This window comes from Orcinus orca, chromosome 15 (assembly GCF_937001465.1).
Source record: "Orcinus orca chromosome 15, mOrcOrc1.1, whole genome shotgun sequence".
NCBI lineage: Eukaryota > Metazoa > Chordata > Mammalia > Artiodactyla > Delphinidae > Orcinus > Orcinus orca.
The window spans coordinates 56,849,405-56,869,033 of NC_064573.1; the positions used below are offsets into that span (position 1 = coordinate 56,849,405).

Below are 19,629 nucleotides of genomic sequence, written 5' to 3' on the forward strand. Positions count from 1 at the left end.
TCACCCCACCCATAGCTAGAGTAAGTTTTCTATTTCTAGCCTCCTGTATTACTCTTCTGCATACATCCCTCCCGTGGTTCCCCACTGCCTATTTGATAAACTCCAAGATTTCACAAGCTTGCAAGGTGGGTACACCTGTTCACACGTTTGCTATGTGCCAAGGATTTCATGCGAAACCCTGAAAGCTGGAACAGATTCGGAGTGTGCTACAGAGTATGCCTGGCTCCATCCTCCATCCTGACACCCAGATGTTCGCGTCTGGGTCCCGAGAGTGAAAGAGCCACTTCACCTCAATCCCAGAATCCACCAAGTGGCACTGTCATGTGGTGGTGTCTCCAAGAAAAGGGGATGAATGCTGGACCTGCCGGGCCACGGGGATAACACAGCCGACTGAGCAGTGAGCCAGAACCTGCACCCAATCCAGACCTCAGGAGAGCTGAGGTCGCCTCCTGGCCACGTGGGTGCCTCTCCGTTGGGTTCAGCCCACAGTGGGTTTAGCAGCATCCTTTGGTGCATCTGGGATCTTTAGTGTCAAATGTCACTAGCGTGGCTTGAATAAAAGCAAGTGAAAATGGGGGGGGGGGTACAGACAGCACAGAGGGGATGTGGTCTTGGAAGCAGGGGAGGGATTCCCCAGGGATTCCTAAGGTCAGTTAGGAGAAATCTGACTCTGTTTAGAATTACCACAATTGCAGGTGGTCATAGAGTCAGTTGTCTTAAAGTTATTAAGCTTTTTGGCCTGGAAAAAGTTATATCCACTGATATATCCACTGAAAATTAAACTGCTCTTCCAAGAAATAGATCAGCTCTGTCCATTTTACCTAATTATATTGGTGATTAAAGGGTCCACGTTCATCACCTCAAGATCAAGGCGTCCACATGAACTTGTCATGGATCATCTTACTGCAGACAGAGGATAAATGTCTACGCCACTCATTATTGCAACATGAATGAGGCACATATAGAGAAGGTATGAACGATGCATCATTCATAACAAATAATAATAACAATAACTATTGTTATACATAACAAAATAACAATTTCTAATTGATTTTAAAATGCAGACACTTTTGCAGTAGGATTATCAGGTTTATCTTCCTAACTGCATTGTACTTTGGTTATTATTTTTTCTTTTTTTTTTTTTTGCGGTACACGGGCCTCTCACTGTTGTGGCCTCTCCCATTGCGGAGCACAGGCTCCAGACGCGCAGGACCAGCGGCCATGGCCCACGGGCCCAGCCACGGGGCACGAACCCATGTCCCCTGCATCGGCAGGCAGACTCCCAACCACTGCACCACCAGGGAAGCCCTGGTTACTATTTTTTCAAAAAACTTGAAAAGTGCCAAAAAGAAAATTACATTTAAATATACTCAGGATTACAGTTCATTTTTTAATGATTAAAAAAGAGAGTCAGAACCAAAAGTCTGAGACACAAATATTGAGACTAAAATTTGATTGGTTAAATACAAATTTCATACTGAATTAAATGTTAATATAATATACATCATAGGACACAAAGGAATGGGTACACTTGTTCAAGCACTTACTATATACCAGACATTTTATAAGTATTTTTCCTAGTCCTAATAACAACTCTGCTAGGTAGGTATGACTAAACTAGTTTTGCAGAAGAAACCTAGACTCAGAACACTTAGGTGATGTGTCCCCAGACATTCAGGAGAAGCTGCGGGCACAGGAGTGCAGCTGGGTGAGTGTGGCAGCTTGACTGTCCCCACTTGGCACTCAAATCCTGATCTCAGGCTCTGTTTCCAGAGAAATCCAGAATAATATATCTCCACGATATAGAGACACTGACATATGTGTATGGGCAGGGGATGGAAGCTTAGTTCATAGACGTGTAGAAGGTGGGTGAAAGCAGGGAGAATGCTTTCCAAAAATGACATTACTGTATTTAAACAGTTTCTAAGGACCTGTGTTGAAAGTCATTGTGAAGACTTCGATAAAAGGGTGTTTCAGGAATTGGCATGAAAGGAAGACACTGAGATACGGAGGGAAAACAGGCAAAGTGTGGCACCTCATACGTGTCCCCAGCCCAATATCCACCCACATATGATCGTTGTTTTCCCCTCTTTCCCAAAAGGTACGCTCCGTAGAGCTCCTACACGGTGGGATGGGCACTGACCGTAACAGCAAGGCTCTCCTGCTCATTTTATGTTGTATCACCATGTTCACACTGCTCTTTAGGGTCTGCACGTGATGCATTTTAAACATTCTCATTTTGTATAGATATTATCTTATCTATAAGACAGATTTCTATAAGAAAGATAGATTTTGGGTTTCTCACAACCCAAACTAAAAAGGGCATCCAACATTCAAAAAAACAACTATCTTCGGTGGAATGCAAATGTATCTCGGTCTGTTTTAACGCAGACCTCTAGCTTATCCAAACAGTCTTTGCCCACACGGGCTCCTGGTTTGATGATTTGGCGCTGCAGAATTTTGTGGCTGCTGGGGGGAAAGAAAGATGTTCTCTTTTGAAGGTGAATATTAGTCTCTGACTAGATATTTGCTTGCATTTGTGCACCCCTATGTTCACGGCAGCACTATTTACAATAGCCAAGACATGGAAACAATCTAAATGCCCCTCGACAGATGAATGGATCAAGAAGATATGATATATGTGTATATGTACACACACACAATGGAATATTACTCAGCCATTAAAAAGAATGAAATAATGCCATTTGCAGCAACATGGATGGACCTAGAGATGATCATACTAAGTGAAGTAAGTCAGAAAGAGAAAGTCAAATACCATATGATATCACTTATATGTTTAACCTAAACTATGACATAAATGAATATATCTATGAAACAGACTCACAGATATAGAGAACAGACTTGTGGTTGCCAAAGGGGATGGGGGGTGGGGGAAGGAAGGATTGGGGGTTTGGGATTAGCAGATGCAAACCGTTATCGTTATATATGGAATGGATAAAAAACAAGGTGTAGCACAGTGAAATATGTTCAATATCCTATGATAAACCATAATGGAAAAGAATCTGAAAAAGTATATATATATATATAAAACAATCATTTTGCTGTACAGCAGAAATTAACACAACAGTGTAAATCAACTATACTTCAATAAAATTTTAAAAAACAAATATTTGCTTGTATTTGAATTAGTTCATGTGAATCTTCCATGATGGACTTTTATATCGAAGAGGTTACAGAGATAGAGAGATTTGTACGGCAAAATGCTGATTTAAAAAAAAACAAACACAACTATCAGACTAGTAATTAAAATATTGTGTCTCACTTTGAGATGCCATTTAGTTTTTTCATTTTCTCTGTGATATAGTAACGCTATCATTTCCATTAGCCAGTATGGAACAGTGTCCTGAATAAGAATCACACATGTGGCCAAATGTTTTCACCCAGTGGATGACCAACATCTTTTCTATTTTGTAATATATTTATGTAAACCCTATAAACACCATGTGTGGGGACTTCCCTGGCGGTCCAGTGGTTAAGACTTTTTGCCCTCCAGTACACGGGGTATGGGTTCGATCCCTTGTCAGGGAGCTAAGATCCCACATGCCTTGCAGCCAAAAAACCGAAACATAAAACAGAAGCAACATTGTGACAGATTCAATAAAGACTTTAAAAATGGTCCACATCAAAAAAAAAAAATCTTTAAAACACCATGTGTCAAAAATTATATAGCGCAGATACAACAGCCCTTGATCACTTAGATCATCCAATTGCTCAGATTCTAGAAGAGGTTTGAGAGTATAATTCCAACATTATATAATAAGTGTCTCAGTCCTAACTATTCAAAACCTCAGCACCTGATCATGTCCTATTTTTTTTCCTACTTGTTCCTTCCTCGTGTGCAATGGCTGTTTATTTGATGAGGATTGATTTATCCTCTGAAGTTTGAAGGCTTGTATATTTAAGAGTGTTTGGAAGCATTTCTCTTCCTAGAACAAGCAAGCTGGCAAGCTTTTTATAATAATTTGTTTTTCCACCTGTCCTCAAACATATTGTATACACAAGAGGATTGGCTTGGTCTTTTTATTCTTCTCGATCAGAAACATTCTGACAACTACCCATGCTAATTAACACATGCATGATTATATATTTTGATAATACAGTATGTATATTTTGCAAATCAAGGAGCCATGAGAGGAATCAGATGAAAACCTTCCTAAAAGGAATTCTACATCAGACAAATTCATGAGCCCCAGACAAGAATTCTTCCCTCCTTCTGGATACGTTCAGCATTTACAGGCATCTTGCCCAGGATATCTGTTTTCTTTCAGCCCCAGTCACTGTCAGCTTTGGCTTCCCCACATTCTGGTCTGTTTTGGAAAACTCCGTCCAACTCACATGACTTAGAAGCTCATTTCTACAATGAAGAATGTCAATAATGACACAGATTCCTCCAGCTACCAAAGCTTAAGTTATTCATTTAATTAGACAAAAAGGACATAGAGAGTAGTGTGTGACTTTCAGATAATTGCCTCTTTTTCACTTCACCTTCGAAGACCTGATCAAGGGTTGGCTGCTTCTTCCTCCCTACGGACTTGACTTGGGTTTGGAGCATCCTTCTTTCATCGTGTTTCTCAGGCATCACAACATAACCATTCAGTGAATGAAAAGTGATGGAGCCTCCACTCTGGGCACCACTCAATGATGAATACAAAGATGAATAAGTCGTCCCATCAACAGGAACACACTACAGAATAAAGACCTGGTACGTGCCACATAAGAGGAAAACACAAAGATCTGCTGAAAGGGGAGGGAGCCCTTCTGAGAATGATCAGGGAAAACTTCAGAAGGGAAGTGGTGTTTGAGTTGGACCTTGAAAAACCGGTGGGATTTCAAGATGACGATACGGAGAGGAAGGGTATTTCCGTTGAAGGAAGTGGATGGGCAAAGGACGTGGAAATAAAATTTAAAGGTGAGCATCCAAGACAGGGACGGGTGTGATGGGTTTCCTGCCAGGGCCAGCGGGAGATCACACTGAGTGTTGGACACAGGGCTGTGAACACAGATCTACAGGGTTGAGATCTTATCCTTCAGGAAATAGGAGAGACCTGAAGTTTGGAGCCAGGCAACGACGTGATCAAAACTGTCCAATCAAAGGACTGAGCTGGAAGCCCGGGTTAGGGGGCTGGGATGAGAGTGGGATGGGATGCTGACCACAACGGTCCAAGCAGGAGGTGACAAGAGTCTGGGGAAGGACTGGTGACAATAATATAGAAAGGAAGTGACAGTGGGAGTCACCACAACAAGACCACTGGCATTTCTGTGTGTCTCCAGGGCAGCAACATGAGAAGAAGATGTAAAAAATGAAGACCAGGCTTCCTGCCTGGCGACTCAGGACATGTACTGGGATAAGGGAGGAAAGTAGGAAATTGATGAATGAAAGTTTTAGACCTATTCAGTCTGAGGTGACTGTGGAACAGCTGGGTAAAAATATCTACTTGGCAGTTGGAAATGTGAGACTGGATTTCTAATGGAGGCTGAAGAGAAAGACCTGGTGATAATTCATCCAGCCAGCCTATACTCCTGGGTCTAGCAAACCGGAAGCTTGTTGCCAGGGTAGCTAACCTAAGAGCCAGAAATAACACGCCATAATAACAAGTAAATGTGAGGTATTTACATGTGACTGATTCCTCACCGGGAAGTATCCTTATCCCTATTTTACTGATGGGGTCACTGTGGCTCTGAGACGTTACGTAACGCGATGGAGCAGCAGTGAGGGGTCTGAGTTCTGAGTCCTGCCCGTGCTTCCCCACCACACTGAGACACGGCAGCTCTCTCCCTCCTTCTGTTTCCGAATTCCCAACGTGAGTACTACTGGGCATTCCTTTGCCCATTCATATCTTTCCTCCGGTTCTGATCTGGGTTCACGTCACTTGACTGAAATCCTCCTAATGGACCCCAATTATATGCAATGCTATTCCCTATCACATCACCGCGCTTAACCTAGTTAGCTCCTCACTCTCTCGCTACTGAGGATTCCAAGATGCTGTACTTCTAGCTCCAGTGTCCTGATTTCTGTCCGCAATCCCACCGGGATATGAGCCTCTGTATTAGCTTTGGGCTCTGTGACCGGTGGCCCTTCAGCACACAAGTGGCCCATCTATCAGGCCTGCTTTGTACCTCATGTCATCATGACACCGAATGCTGTCAAACAAAAGCCTCACGTGCTACTCAAGTAGCATTAAAACACAAAGATTTTCTTCCCCTCAGCAATCTGGTGGCTGCTTTGATTTCTCTATAGCCATTTCCCTGAGTCCCTGGCAAAATGACAAATCAGAAACTTTCTAACAGCCATTGGTGTTCCTCCATCTTTACTGTGAAGAGCACGGTTCGATAGCTTTTACAATCTCCAGCCCCTTAAGCAGCTCTCCGTGGAAAGTCGTGTTTTCTAACTAATTGTGGGTCTTGCTGTTCTTGGTTAACTGGCTCTGAACTGGAAAATTCTACGTTCCATGTGCTCGCTCTCACAGTCTCCATCCCACTGCCTCTGAGAACGCTGGAGTCATAAATGGGTTCTCACCGTGTGGCAGGTGAAAATGATGAGGAAGTGGCTGCCCACAGTGGACCGTGACTCATCCGGCTCCCTGGATCTTTTTTTTTTTTTTTTTTTTTTTTGCGGTACGCGGGCCTCTCACTGCTGTGGCCTCTCCCCTTGCGGAGCACAGGCTCCGGACGCGCAGGCTCAGCGGCCATGGCTCACGGGCCCAGCCGCTCAGCGGCATGTGGGATCTTCCCGGACCGGGGCACGAACCTGTGTCCCCTGCTTCGGCAGGCAGACTCTCAACCACTGGGCCACCAGGGAAGCCCATCCCTGGATCTTTTTAATGAACCACTCACCGCCAACCGCCCTGACTTCAAGTTCTACACAAATCATTCCCTGCTTGAGTTTTTGCTCCTCTTTTTTCTTTTTTTAATAATTTTCAGAGATAGCATGTTAATATTCAGTGTGTTGTGAGCAGAGCTGGCAATGCGGTGTTGGGGATAGCATGAAGAATCTTAGGATTCAAGAAGAAAAGGAACACAGAGGCTTGGAGACGGCTCTTACATGTAAGAAGCATGGGCGTGTAGGAGAGAGAGAGGGCTGAGTGTTATAGCTCAGGAAATGGCACTGGAAGGAAGAGATAAACAGGCCGAGCTTCGAGAAAGTTCTTATTAGTCAGTTTATATAGTTCTCTTCCCCCTCCAAAGCCAAAGCACAGGACCATCCTCAGTCAAGTGCCCCTTGCTGCTGCCACTCAAAGCGCTGAGATCCCTTGACTTTCTCCCGTTGTCTACCCAGTAGCACCAAAATCACGTTTCCTTTTTGGCCCTGCCAACCAGCATGTATGGGCAGAGGCCCTGTCATGTTCCACCTTGAGTTCCTAACATTTGAATAATGAGTTTATCTAAAGTGGATAGAACCCTTGTGAAAGTAGTGAGATCTCCATTTCTAGAGGTATTCAATCCGAGACTGTCACAGAGGGACTTTAAACATGCAGCGGTCATGCTGTTATTTCTAAACTTCCTAACACCTTAAGTGCGTTTTTATTTAAAGTGATTTCACAAATCCCAAATAGTTTAAAAATACAGGTAAGCAATGCACATTTGGCCTCATAATGACTATTATAATTGGTTTAATATTCTGATTTTAAAAATGACTGACCCTAGAAATTATTAAATGTCTTTTCAGGCCAACATTTTAAATGATAAGCATCAGTCTGTATATGTTTGTTGAACACCTACTATATACCAGGCCCTGGGGGGAAAACGTGAGACAGAGCCCTGCTCTCAATAACGTACACCACAGTCTGGAGGAAACCTCCCTTATTGGGGCTGAGGTATCACAGTCTAGTTGTGAAATTCCGCTTTCCACCCCTGCTCCTCTGAACTGAGAATGTTTTCCTGAGGGTACCACAGCTCTAAGAATCCTCTTTAAGAGTCCTCTTTGGAAACTAACGTTACAGGAGAGGATCTTTAACCCCCTGGTGTCGCTTAAGTCTCTGAACGTATGTAATTGATCCAGGTGGGAAATGCCTGTGGCAGGTAAGAAGGGGAAGAAGGCCTGCAAGGTCATTTCCAAACCAACCTGAACTTGACCGCTTCCCTGCTGTAAATTAAGGGTATGTGCACCCGTACTCCCACCCCTTCCCAACCTCCACCTGCAGCACAATTCCAGCTTGGGAAGGACGAGCCTTGCCGGGCCCTCCAGTCACTGTCATTAGGAGAAATGCACCCAGACCCTGCGCTACCAGATTAGAGTCTGTTTCTAATCAAACGGAATTTAGATTTAAACCGGAATTATATTTGGGATTTACAGTCCTTTCTACTTTCATTCATTTCATGGATTCCAGCCCTCTCCCCGCCCAGTCTTAATCCAATGCACTCCGGAGGGAATTATACAGTTGTCCACGAGCCCGGGCTGGGGGCGCAGGAGGCTGGAACCCTCGGTCCCCTAGGGAGAGCGGCGCAAAGGCCCAGGAGCCGGACCTCTTGCCTGGGTCAGCCTCGCCTTGCCTCGGGGATCTTTGGCGCTCAACGGCTTTACCCGCCGGATCCTGCGTTCTCCCTTTCCGACTCTTTTAGTCGCCGCCCTCGCTCCCCGGAGGATTTCGCCTCCAGCACCCCTGGCTTTCGGGACGCAGAGGCTTTACTTCTGCAGAATGAAAAGCGAAAGCCGCGGCCGGCGGGCCGGGGCGCAGACCGAACGCGCCACGTGGCTGCAGCTCGGGAATCCGCAGGGGCCGGGAGGGTTGTCACCACGCGGCGCGGACCCCGACCTCAACTTCCAGCGCTAGTCGGGCGCCCCCGAGCCCACCGCAGCCCCGACGCGCCCTCCCACGCCGGCGCCTAGCCCTCCGGCTCCAGCGGCCCGGGGCGCCCTCCGGCAGCTGGTCCCCAGCCTCCCCACCGCCCGCGCAGCGCGTCCGCACGCCAGCCCCCGGTTCCTCCGCCTCCGCGCAGGACGCGCCAGAGGCAGTTCGGATGCTCAGCGACTCCAACTTCGGCTTCCCGAGTTACACGACACCCTCCCTGGGGTGCGGATTCGCCTCCACCAGCCTCTACCCGAGGTCCTCACAGCCGAGCCGCGGGAAGATGAAATGCCCGGCGAGCGGCGTTCCTCTGGATTTTGGAAACCCGTCCCATTCGCCTCGGGAGCGACTCGATTCCCCCACCCGCACCCTCCGGCCAGATGATTTTCACCCTGGGTCGCGCCTAGGTGGGGGGCGGGGGGGGGCTAGCAGCTAGAGCGGGAGGAGGAGAGGGGCCAGCAGCGCTGAGTTGCTGGCATGTAGCTGCGCGCCGCTCGCGGCGAGGGGCGGCGGAGCCCTGCGGCGCGGCGGGGCAGGAGAAGCGGGCTCCTGCGCCTCTGCCTCACGGAGGATCACAGACACACACAGACACACAGACACACACACACAGACACACACACACACACACACACACACACTGCCGCCAGCACCCCCATGCTAGAGCCCGTAGGCGGAGGTCAGAGCCAATGTTCACTTCACGGCAGGGGCTGAAACGCCCAGATGGAGGCAGAGGCTCCCGCCTCTCCTCCGAGGTTTGCAACATCCTAGGAGGCCCCCAATTTCCCAGAGCGAGCAAGGTCTGGCTACAGAGACTCCGCTCCCTTGGCCAGCGGTTCAAGCTGCAGGGGGTTGGGGATGGATACAGCGAGCACTGGAGAGCGAGCCCGCGCCCACCCCCGCCCTCGGCGCAGAGAACTGGCCTGCCCCACTCGCCCTCAGCGGACTGCTAGGGGAGGCAGACCCCGGGGCGCTCCATCTCCGGCGAGGGTTAGGGAGGGGAGTGACAGCAGCAACGACTCCGCGCGTTGGCCAAGACACGGAATCTCCGAACAGGCTGCGCCGCCGGCGCGGAGGGGTGGAGGCGAGAAGGGGCGGAGGAGGAGTTGCGGGGCAGAGAGGGATGACGTCCTTCGGCACTCGGGGCTCGCAGGGACTTAAGATTCGTGCGCTCGCCTAACCCGGCGCGCTCACTCCGAAGGTTCGCAGAGGCGCCGCGCCCGGCTCCCGCTGCGGCTCCCGAACGGCGCGCACGGGGGCGATTCCGGCCCGCTGCGACCAGGGTGTCAGCCCTCCGGCCACCGCCGAGCCCTCTCTGTCCGTCCCTGCGGATTCCAGGCGGGCCCGGGAAGGCAGCCCCCGGCCGGGCCAGCCTCGCCCCTTCCTCGCCTTCTCCCTCCTCGACCTCGAGCCAAGGGCAGACGCCCACGCACCAGCCCCTGCCCACCCGGAGAGCTGGAGTCCCGACCTGCGACCGTCTACGAAGAGGGATGGGGTAGGGGAAGGAAAGGGGCTCACCTGGGTCACCGGGAACGTCCCTCTCCGGCCCCTCCAGGAGCCTGTTCGCCGCTCCCCGGCACAACCTTCCTGGAAGAAAAAAAGTAGCGCAAGGGCAGAGGAGAGGTAGGGCTGCTCACAGGTCCCTGCGCAGCGGCTTTTTCCTTCGGATTGTCCCGGATACGGACTCGGGTTCGGCGGCGGGAAAGGGCTCCCAGAGGTTGGAAGGGGCCTCCAGACCCGGGCCCTCTCGCGGCGGCGGCGGTGGCACCTCCAAGTTGCCACCTGCAGCGCGCGCCGGGCGCCTGTGACTGCCCGCGCCCCTCGGCCCGCGCCGGCCCGCCCTCGCCGGCCGCTGGTTGGCTGCGCCCCGCGCCCGGGCGGTCCCCGCGCTCGGCCCCGCCCCGCTCCTGCCCCAGAGCCGCGGTTCGCGGTGCCCGGCTCCTGCCCGGCCACCCCGGGCTTTATAGCTGGCGAGTTCTAGGAGCTGCTCCGGCTTTTGCAAGCAGGGGAAGGATCGGGCACACATACTAAAACACGCGTAATTTTGTGTCGGCTGCGGATTGGAGGAGAGAGAGAGAGAGAAAGAGGATGTGAGAAATGCCCTTAGTGTGCCTGAAGGGGACCCTGTAACTCGGTTTCGTTTGCTGTGCAATCCCTGAAAAGAGTTAAAGCCACAGAGGCAAGCATGCAGGGATGTGAGTCGGAGAGTGGTTGGAGGTTTTTGTTTTTGCTTAAGCTTCGCACAAGTTCACACGAAGCGCTAAAATATGAAGATAAGTCCTGGGTCGCAGTTTTTTCTCACCCAACCTGCATCAGTGCCGCGGAGGAGCCTTGGGCTCCAGCGGCCCCTGAGCCACCCACCCGCACTGGTGCCCACGGAACCTCCAGGCCTGAAGGCCCAGCGTTATCAGCCACGTGCTTGCTTGATTCTACGCCTCGGAGTCCAGGCCATGAAAACTCCTGCCGGTGCACATAGGAGGCCTGCGTTTTGCACAACTCTTGGGACTTTTAAGTAAACAAAGGGCACATTATCTTTCGTTTCCCTCCCACTGCTGCTCCAAAGACTGGGACAGGAGTTCACTGCGCCATCTCCCAGGGCATTCATGCGCACTCTTCCCTCTGCAGCTTACTACCTCCTGAAGTCACGCTTTCTGGAAAATTCAGTGGGTAAAGTCTACCGGAGGAGAAAAACATATAAAAAAGATGGAAGTACCACTCTGGAAAGCTATCCAATCAACCCAAAACTTCTCACTCCTAGGTGTATCTATGGGAAAGAGGTACATTGCCAAGTACCTATTAGTTTAATAACATTTCAAAATTAACTTCCAAATAGCACATTTTATAGCCCATCAGGGACACGCCTGTGTTTTGTGAGCACAGGTGTGGCACTGTTAAGCGTGACAAGCGCGCACACGTGGTCGTGTCTGGCTGTGCTTTGTAGACTCCTCAGTAGGGGGAGGGGGGAGGAAAGGGGATTCATTAAAGGAAGTCAGGGGGCAGTTGGCACCGGTCAAGTAGCCACTTCCTGTCAACTGTGGCTAAGTGACTTGGAATGCTGCTTCATGGCACTAGTTCCTTGCATCTTAAGGCAGATTTTGTTTCATGAGATCCTAACATCTTGGGTCCCCTTTGGAAAATAATAGCCAACTTTTTTTTTTTTTCCCCTGCAGCCAAGTGCTAACGTTTACCTCTCTCAAGAAGAGGCAAGCCTGTCCTTATTCATCTTCTCGAAACCCAAGGAGACTAGGGCCACGCAATTCAGAGGCAAAGCATTCACGAGGAGATATTTCCATACTCCACGTTAAGTGCTTGCTAAATGCACTGCACTTTGACCTAAACTGGCTGAATCCCTGCGTAGAATGAAGGTGTGGCTTGGCTGCACCTGAGTGCAGCTGAACTCAATACCCGGAGGTTTACCTGATAAGAGGTGGGGTGGGCTGGGGTGTGGATGGCAGCCGTAGTGATATTAATCCATCTAAACATCTGATGTGTGGACAGCCAGGGAGGCACAAACAACTAGACAAGATGCACTTCCTTCATAGCGGGGAAGGAGCTTAAAGGCTCAAGTGGATGAGAAAGCAACAAGAGAGAGAAGTGGAGCATCTGTGGACAGTGAAAAGAAATCAACCGATGGTCTTTGGTCCATTGAACATGCCAGTGGCTCAAGATTCTGAAGGAGGAGACAAGAGAGAGTCGTTGGGACTCAGAGGCAGGAAATATGAAGCTAAGAGTCCTGGAGTGGCATACAGAGTCAGCACACATAGGGCTGACTCCAGGCTCCAACACTTCTGTGTGATGTGTTTGGTTTCCAAGTGAGACATGCTGTTTAAGTTTCATTCTCTTCATCTGTGTGAAGGGGATCAGGGTGCCTGTCTGCTAGAGCTGTGGGAAGGATTAACTGAGATAATGCGTCTGTAACGCTGGGCATATAGAAAGCGTTCAGTAAATTGTAGGTGTTATTGTAAAGTGTTTAAAAGGGGCTTAAAGGTCACCTAAGACTTTTAATATTTGTTTCTGATAGAATATTTCTGGCAGGTGCTCACCCTGCTTCTGCTTTCCCTATGATGAGAATCTCACTAACCCCAAATCCATTCCCTCTCCCTTACTTGAAGATGAAATGTGGAAGAGTACTTTTTTTTTTTTACTGGTTGGTTCTGTTTCTACCCATGGTGGTCGTATAAATGTCTAAGCCCTGTTTCACAGGAGAGCACTCCAGATCGTTTAAGACAAATAACAGGTCCCCTGCGTGAGTTATTTTGTCCAGACTAAAGTGCCCTGGGCTTCCAGCCTTTCCTCATATGACCTGGTTTCACAATCTTTCACCATCTCTTACCCTCCAAATTGCCTCTGACCTCCTTAAAAAAGAACGCAGTGCTCCAGCCCCATCTGCCAGCAATACCTTTCTCAATGTCTTAGCGAGGCCTGCACTTTTGTACCCATTTTGAATGGGAGATTGACTCTTTTTTTCCTCCTCTTAAGTAAGTATTTAATACATTGGTTTTCAGACTTCAGGCCAAATCTAACAACTTTGTAAACCTAGAAAGCTAAAACTAACCATGCTTTAATATTCTTGACTTAGAGACTGCAAACTATTCCTTATGAGCTAAGTCCTCTTTTTTTTTTTTTGAGGAAACAGTTTCCCTAATTGTTACCATTTTACATTGATCTCTCTTTTTCTCTAGATGGATAGGTACTCATGATCAATATTCTTTTTTCCGAACCATTTAAGAGCAAGTGTAGACATGATGCCTCATCATCCTTAAATACTCCAGTGTGTATATTTCCCCCAAACTGGAATTCTCTCCCACATAAGCACAGAACCACCAATCCATAGAACCCCTTCAGATTTCACCAACTTTCCACAGAATGGCTGTTTTTCACTTTTGGTCCCGAATCCAGTCTAGGGTCACACATTACATGGAGGTGATGCGTCTGGTTCTTCTCCTTTAATCTGCTACAGTTCTTCCATCTTTCCTGTCTCTCATGCCCTTGACAGCTTTGAAAACTACATGCCTTTCATTCTGTAGATTTCAGAGATCTCAACCTGGATCCATGTGATGTTTCTTCATGTTTGACCCAGGTCATACATTTTTGTCAGGAATAACAAAGAAATGATACTGTACTCTAGGCAGTTCATTTACATTAAGAAGTATTCCACCGTTGTGATATTAACCTTGATCACCTGGCTTGGCAGACGCTGGAATCCTCCAGTATGAAGTCAGCATTTTGCCCTGTAATTGATAAGTATTTTGTAGGGATATACTCCTAGGCTACATCAATATTCTGTTTCTCACTGAAAATTCACTCAACCAGTCTTAGCAGGCATTGATGACTCCCACCTGAATCAGCACCCACCCCCACCACGATGGTTGCCAAATGACTATTCCCCATTTGCTTCATTCCTTTTGCAACTATTAATCGGCATTCTTCTGTAGAAAATATTTCCCTTCCCTGCATTTATCTATTTATGTCAGTCTAGACTCAGGAATTCCTATTCCATCAAATGAATCATTTTGTTACTTTCATTATTTATCTTGATGCTCAAATCACCTAGATTTGGCCAAGGGGTGTCTCTTTAAGATGGCTCTTCAGTCCCTCTGGCATGTCCCCATTCTTTGGGTACCTTCTAACTTTCTGGCACATCAAGATGTTCTGGGATCATTTTGGAATCAGCTCTCCAAGGAGCCCTGGTTCCTTTCCATGAAGGATGGCATTTAGGAATGAGATCTGGGCACCCAACATGCTCACTGCTACTGGCATGGCGTAACCTCTAGGTTCTCTCGGCGGATAGAGTAGGAAATAATTGACAAATGTTTACACACAGGCACACATGCATTTATGTCTACTGCTATGTGTGTGTCTATCTATGTATCTATTTCTCTATATAGCCATTTATAACTATATACCTATGGAAACATATAGAGGGAAATCTATCTCAATATCTATTATATAGAGATATATAGATAGCACACCAATGTTGGACTCCTGTGTTGGATCTTTCTTTCCTAAAGACTATCGTCAGCCCAGCAGCCTAAATCATGCTTTCAAAATATGTCATATCATTTTCACTTCCCTCTCCATGGCTTCTACTTTGTCAACATAAAAATTCCAAATCCAAACAGATCTGCCTCTTTGGTCTCAATGCCTCTTTTTCCTCATGTCTTCCTGCTCTCCACCTTGGGCACCCACTCCAGGTTACTGGCTTCCAAGATGCTCCTGAAACTTGCATTCTCCTCCCTCTACCTGAGATGCTCTTCCTCAGGGGTCCCTCTAATTTCCACCATCTCCAGGTCTTTGCTCAAATGTGTCTTCCTCAGTGAAGCCTTCTCTGGGGGCCATATTTGAAATTACGCTCCCTCCTTCCAACCCACTCTCTCTCACTGCTTGGTTTTTCTCTATAGCATGTATTATAGTCCAACATTGCATGGATTGTCTGATTGACAGTCTGCCCCTCCCCTGCCATGACTATAAACGCCACAGAAAAGGAAATTTTGGTCTCTTTTGTTTCCTGCTACACCCTCAGTGCCTATATCAGAGCCCGATATACAACAGACCCTCAATAAATATTTGTTAAACGAATGGGTGAAATTCCGGGAACACGTAAACACATTTACAACTGACTAGATACACCCACAGGCTAAGTGGTTGCCAATGTGACTTGAGAAATTGAAGCCTAATTGTGTAAATGTGAAAGGTTTCATAGAGAGGCCTATATAATTAAAGCAGAGTAAATAAAAGATTATCAAGGGTGTAAAGACAGAAAAGGACTACGTGTTTGATGAATATGAGGTAAAGCAGGTAATCTGAACACAAAGTGTTGTTAGGTATCATCTGACCATTTAGTGGACCAAAAGGTGAAATTACATACCACCAGACATCAAAATGAAAAGTTCTACAAATATTTCCAAATATATTCTTCAAGATCACGCAGTCTGTTAAGAGGAATTTGGATATTTTCCTCTTGTGAAACAGGAGTCTTTTGGAGCAGAAAGAACTCATTAAAGGGGTTAATGATATTTCAAATTTAGCACCATCTTTCTCTAAAGTGGCAACTCAGCTCATAAGGGAAATGAATCCCTTTCTCCTACTATTAAAGCTCTGGGTCCAACTTGGGCCTTATAAGCTGAAAGTCCTTAGAAAACATTTATACAAAATGAAATGGAAACTCATCCATATTGGACACATTTTCAGCATCGATTAGTCATCCAACTTTTAATGTACCTTATTCTGCATACTTTAGGAGAATCTGAGTGTACATTTCAGAACTGTTCAGAGAGCCAGGTTTGACTGAGGCCAGTCCTACTATTTATTATTTGACGACTCTGCTTGGAGACAACACATATGATACAGTGATTTATATTTGGAATTGCAAAAACAGTTATTTTTATTTTCTGTAATTCCTTCAAGGTGTCCGGGTAGATACTGCAGTAGAACACAGTGAATTGAATGAAAGATACAGCTCCGATAGAAATTTTAGGTGTTCTAACTTTTAAAGTTTTTCAGCACATCCTTAATGGAATGAGGTAGCTGGAAAGAGGTTTATTTCTCTTAAATTCATCTAATTAGTGGGAGCCTTTGAGATGAAGTTTGGGTTCTGCAGAAATAGCTATCTGGCTTATACATTCTTTCGAAGGGAAGACCTTTCCATGTTTTCTCGAAGGAGTCATCCTTGCTAACACAAAGGCTGGCAAAACTCAAGGCCTCCTGATGCACAAGCTGGAGACTGGCCTTTGCAGCATAAATCTTTTCCTCCCAATACTGATGTCCTGCTCCTTCAAGATGTTAAGCAAAAAGTCAAATAAAGTTGTGATTTCTTGAAATGTCTTGCAACTTCTTCCCCAGTGCTGTTTTTTTTTTTTTTTTTACCAGCAGTGTAATCTCACGATTAACCTCTCTGAATCTCAGTCTCCTCAGATAAATTGGGAACGGCATGGAGGACCTCATCGAATAGGTAGGATTAAATGAAATAATTTGATGAAAGGGCTTCGAAACTAGAAAGAGCCCTAAGAATGACAGTGTGCTGTCATCACCGCCCACCATCTTCCTTCTCAAGCCACTTGTATTGAATAACAGCTGAAGTTTAAAAACACTGATGTGAAGCCTGTACTTTTTTTCTTTTTTTACAGTCAGATACTCCCATCCTCCTGACCAGCTTTTCCCCCAAGTGAAATCCTACTGTAATACTTAAAACCATCGAATCTCCCATGATTCCTCCCAGAACTTGCTAGGTTTGGCATGGCATAAACCAGCCCCAGAATGGTTTTCCTTTAAAAAGAAAAACAAAAAACTATACATCATAAATAAAAGTTTCACCAAGTTGCTGAGAGCAGAAAGTTCCAGAGTACGCTCTGCCCTTGGCAGAAAAATATCAAACAGCAGTGACTGAGCAATAAACCTTCCACACAACTGCAGATCATCAACTCATTGTAAAGATTTAGGACCTGACGTTTCCTGCTTCTTGCCTTGATGCATGCCAGCCTGTGAAAAAAACACTCTAGATGCAGAAACTGTTTAGGTTATTTTCTGATCTGGGGCAAGGCATACGAACTTAGCAATACGCTGGAGTTAATTATCTGAAAAGTGAATTCTTTGCCACGTTTTACAAAGCAAGAAGTTTTCGAAATACAATATAAGATGGATTTAAAATTGGCCGCTGTTGCCATCTGGCTCACCTTAAGCCGGTGCTGATAACCGGACTGAATATTAATCTGGTTTCTACTTTTGTCTTTTTCAAATCAGAGCTACATTCTTTGCCATGAGGAGCCACGTACTGTAGCTGGTTGGTGATGTTTATTTTCATTAAGTGAGATTTAGTAAGGCTCCTGGACCTTGTCAGTCTCTGTCTCTGGCCTCACCCTGGCTCTTTTCATCCTGTCAATTATTTGGGTGCTGGGGCCGTCCACTGGGGAGGGGCCAGTGCAGAACTTTGCCAGACCCAAGGTGCCACAAGAAGGATCTGACAGAGGTCTGGCTCAGGCATCTCTAAAACACGAAGGGCTCCTTTGGAACAGTAAGGAACTAGGTTATAAAGAGTTTCCTAGGCAGATACTGTCTGAGAGACACCTGAAAAGGGTAGGATTTGCTGCAGAGGTTTGCTCCATCATCAGATTTTCAGCAAACTTGTTAACGTTCTCTCATTTCACATACGGTTGATCCATGAAAAGAACAATGCTGATTTTAAAAATAAAATCCAGAATTTCAAATCTGTAAGAAAAGGATATTTATTCCAGTGTTTCAGGGTTTTCCTGGGGCTGCCTTGAGTCACATGGAGAACTGTCAGGTTTGGCCAGATCTGCCCCCAGATCATTTCCTTAAGGTGTCCACCTCTTCTATCGCCACGGTTTCCAAACCCCCGTCTTCCCTTGCCTGGGCTGTCAGTAGGCTCCTAACTGCTGTGGGGGTTTTTTTGTTTTTTTTTTTTTTCCACCCTTGCTGCCTCTGGCACATTCTTCTCATACCAGCCCAGGGATTCTTCCTTTGCTTAGTTCTTTTCAATGACCTTCGGTTCACCCTAGCTAAAATTTGAAAATGCCTAAAGTAACCTAGTCTGGGATTGCTGCCAGCCCACCCAGCAACTGTATCTCCTCCCACTGCGCTCTGCCCTCGCTTGGAGTCCAAGACGGCAGTGAGCGCTTGCCCACCTTTTCCAAGCCTCCTTCTCTGGACTTGCCCTGTTCCTTCTTTTGCCATCTCTTCTTCCTGCCAAAGCCTCTTCAACCCACGAGGCCCAATTGAAATGCACTTTTCTGAGAGGACTCGCCTCACGCCTTGCACCTCTCAATTTAAATCAGATTCCACGTAACCTTCTGTGCAGTTTTCCCAGCACTCACCATTCAGTATTGATTGATTGGTGTGCTTTTCAGACTAGACAGTAAGTTCCGTGATGACAGAGATGGGATGGGTTTTTTTGTTTGTTTTGTGTTTCCCTTTATCTACAACTTCTGAACCTAGAAAGAAGCTATCCTGTGTGGATTCTCACCCAGCTCTGGCACCAGACTGCCCCCAGGGTGAATCCTAGCTCTGTCTTTCTGACCTGGGCTAACTGACCTAACACCTTTGTTTGTCAACTTCCTCAGCAGCGCAAAGGGACCATTGAAATACCTACCCGATTGGATTTATCCATCAAATTGGGACATAGCAGGAAATTGTGAGGGTTCACTTAGTTTATAGGCACAAAGCACCTAGAAGAATTCTCTGTGCATGAGAAACAAAGTTATTATTTCAGCAGGCGCTCAAAAATATTTTGGATAGAATGGATTCATTCATACTACTTTGGTCACAGATTTCCTCATCATTTGGGAGAATTCTTCCTTGATTTAAATTATGTAATACAATATAGGGAAAATAAAATTCTCCTGGTAAACAGAATTAAGGGTGACAACCTTCCCTTCATCAAAAAAGATAAGCACAAACAACATCGAAAGTGCCAGATCTGCTATATACATCAATTCATACGTGGTCATGGATTTTTTTTTTGACCCTTTCTTTACCTTTCCTTCACAAACTAAGCCTAAAATGGCTCCCACAGAATCCCAAATTTGGCAACTCTTTTTCTTCCCCAGCTTTATTGAGAGACAAATGACATATAACATTGTGTAAATTTAAGGTGTAGCACGTGATAATTTGATACACATATTTATTGCGAAGTGTTTACCACAATAAGATCAGTTAACATATCCTTCATCTCACAAAATTACCATTTTATTGTTATTGTTTTAGCCAGAATATTAAAACTCTACTCTCATGGCAACTTGCAAGTATACAATACAATATTGTTAACTATAGTCACCATGCTGTTCCTTAGATTCCCTGGAACTTATTCATC

The 19,629-nt window shown here is 46.4% G+C and overlaps 1 protein-coding gene across 1 annotated transcript in view; it reads right to left on the reverse strand.

Moving 5' to 3' along the window:
• The window catches only part of EPB41L3 (erythrocyte membrane protein band 4.1 like 3), a 214,685-nt gene extending 204,068 nt beyond the window's left edge, over positions 1-10,617 (reverse strand). The window contains exon 1 of the mRNA XM_049698274.1: positions 10,323-10,617. The gene's annotated coding sequence lies outside the window, so the exon portion shown is untranslated. The remainder of the gene's footprint in view (positions 1-10,322) is intronic.
• Positions 10,618-19,629: the final 9,012 nt, after the last annotated feature.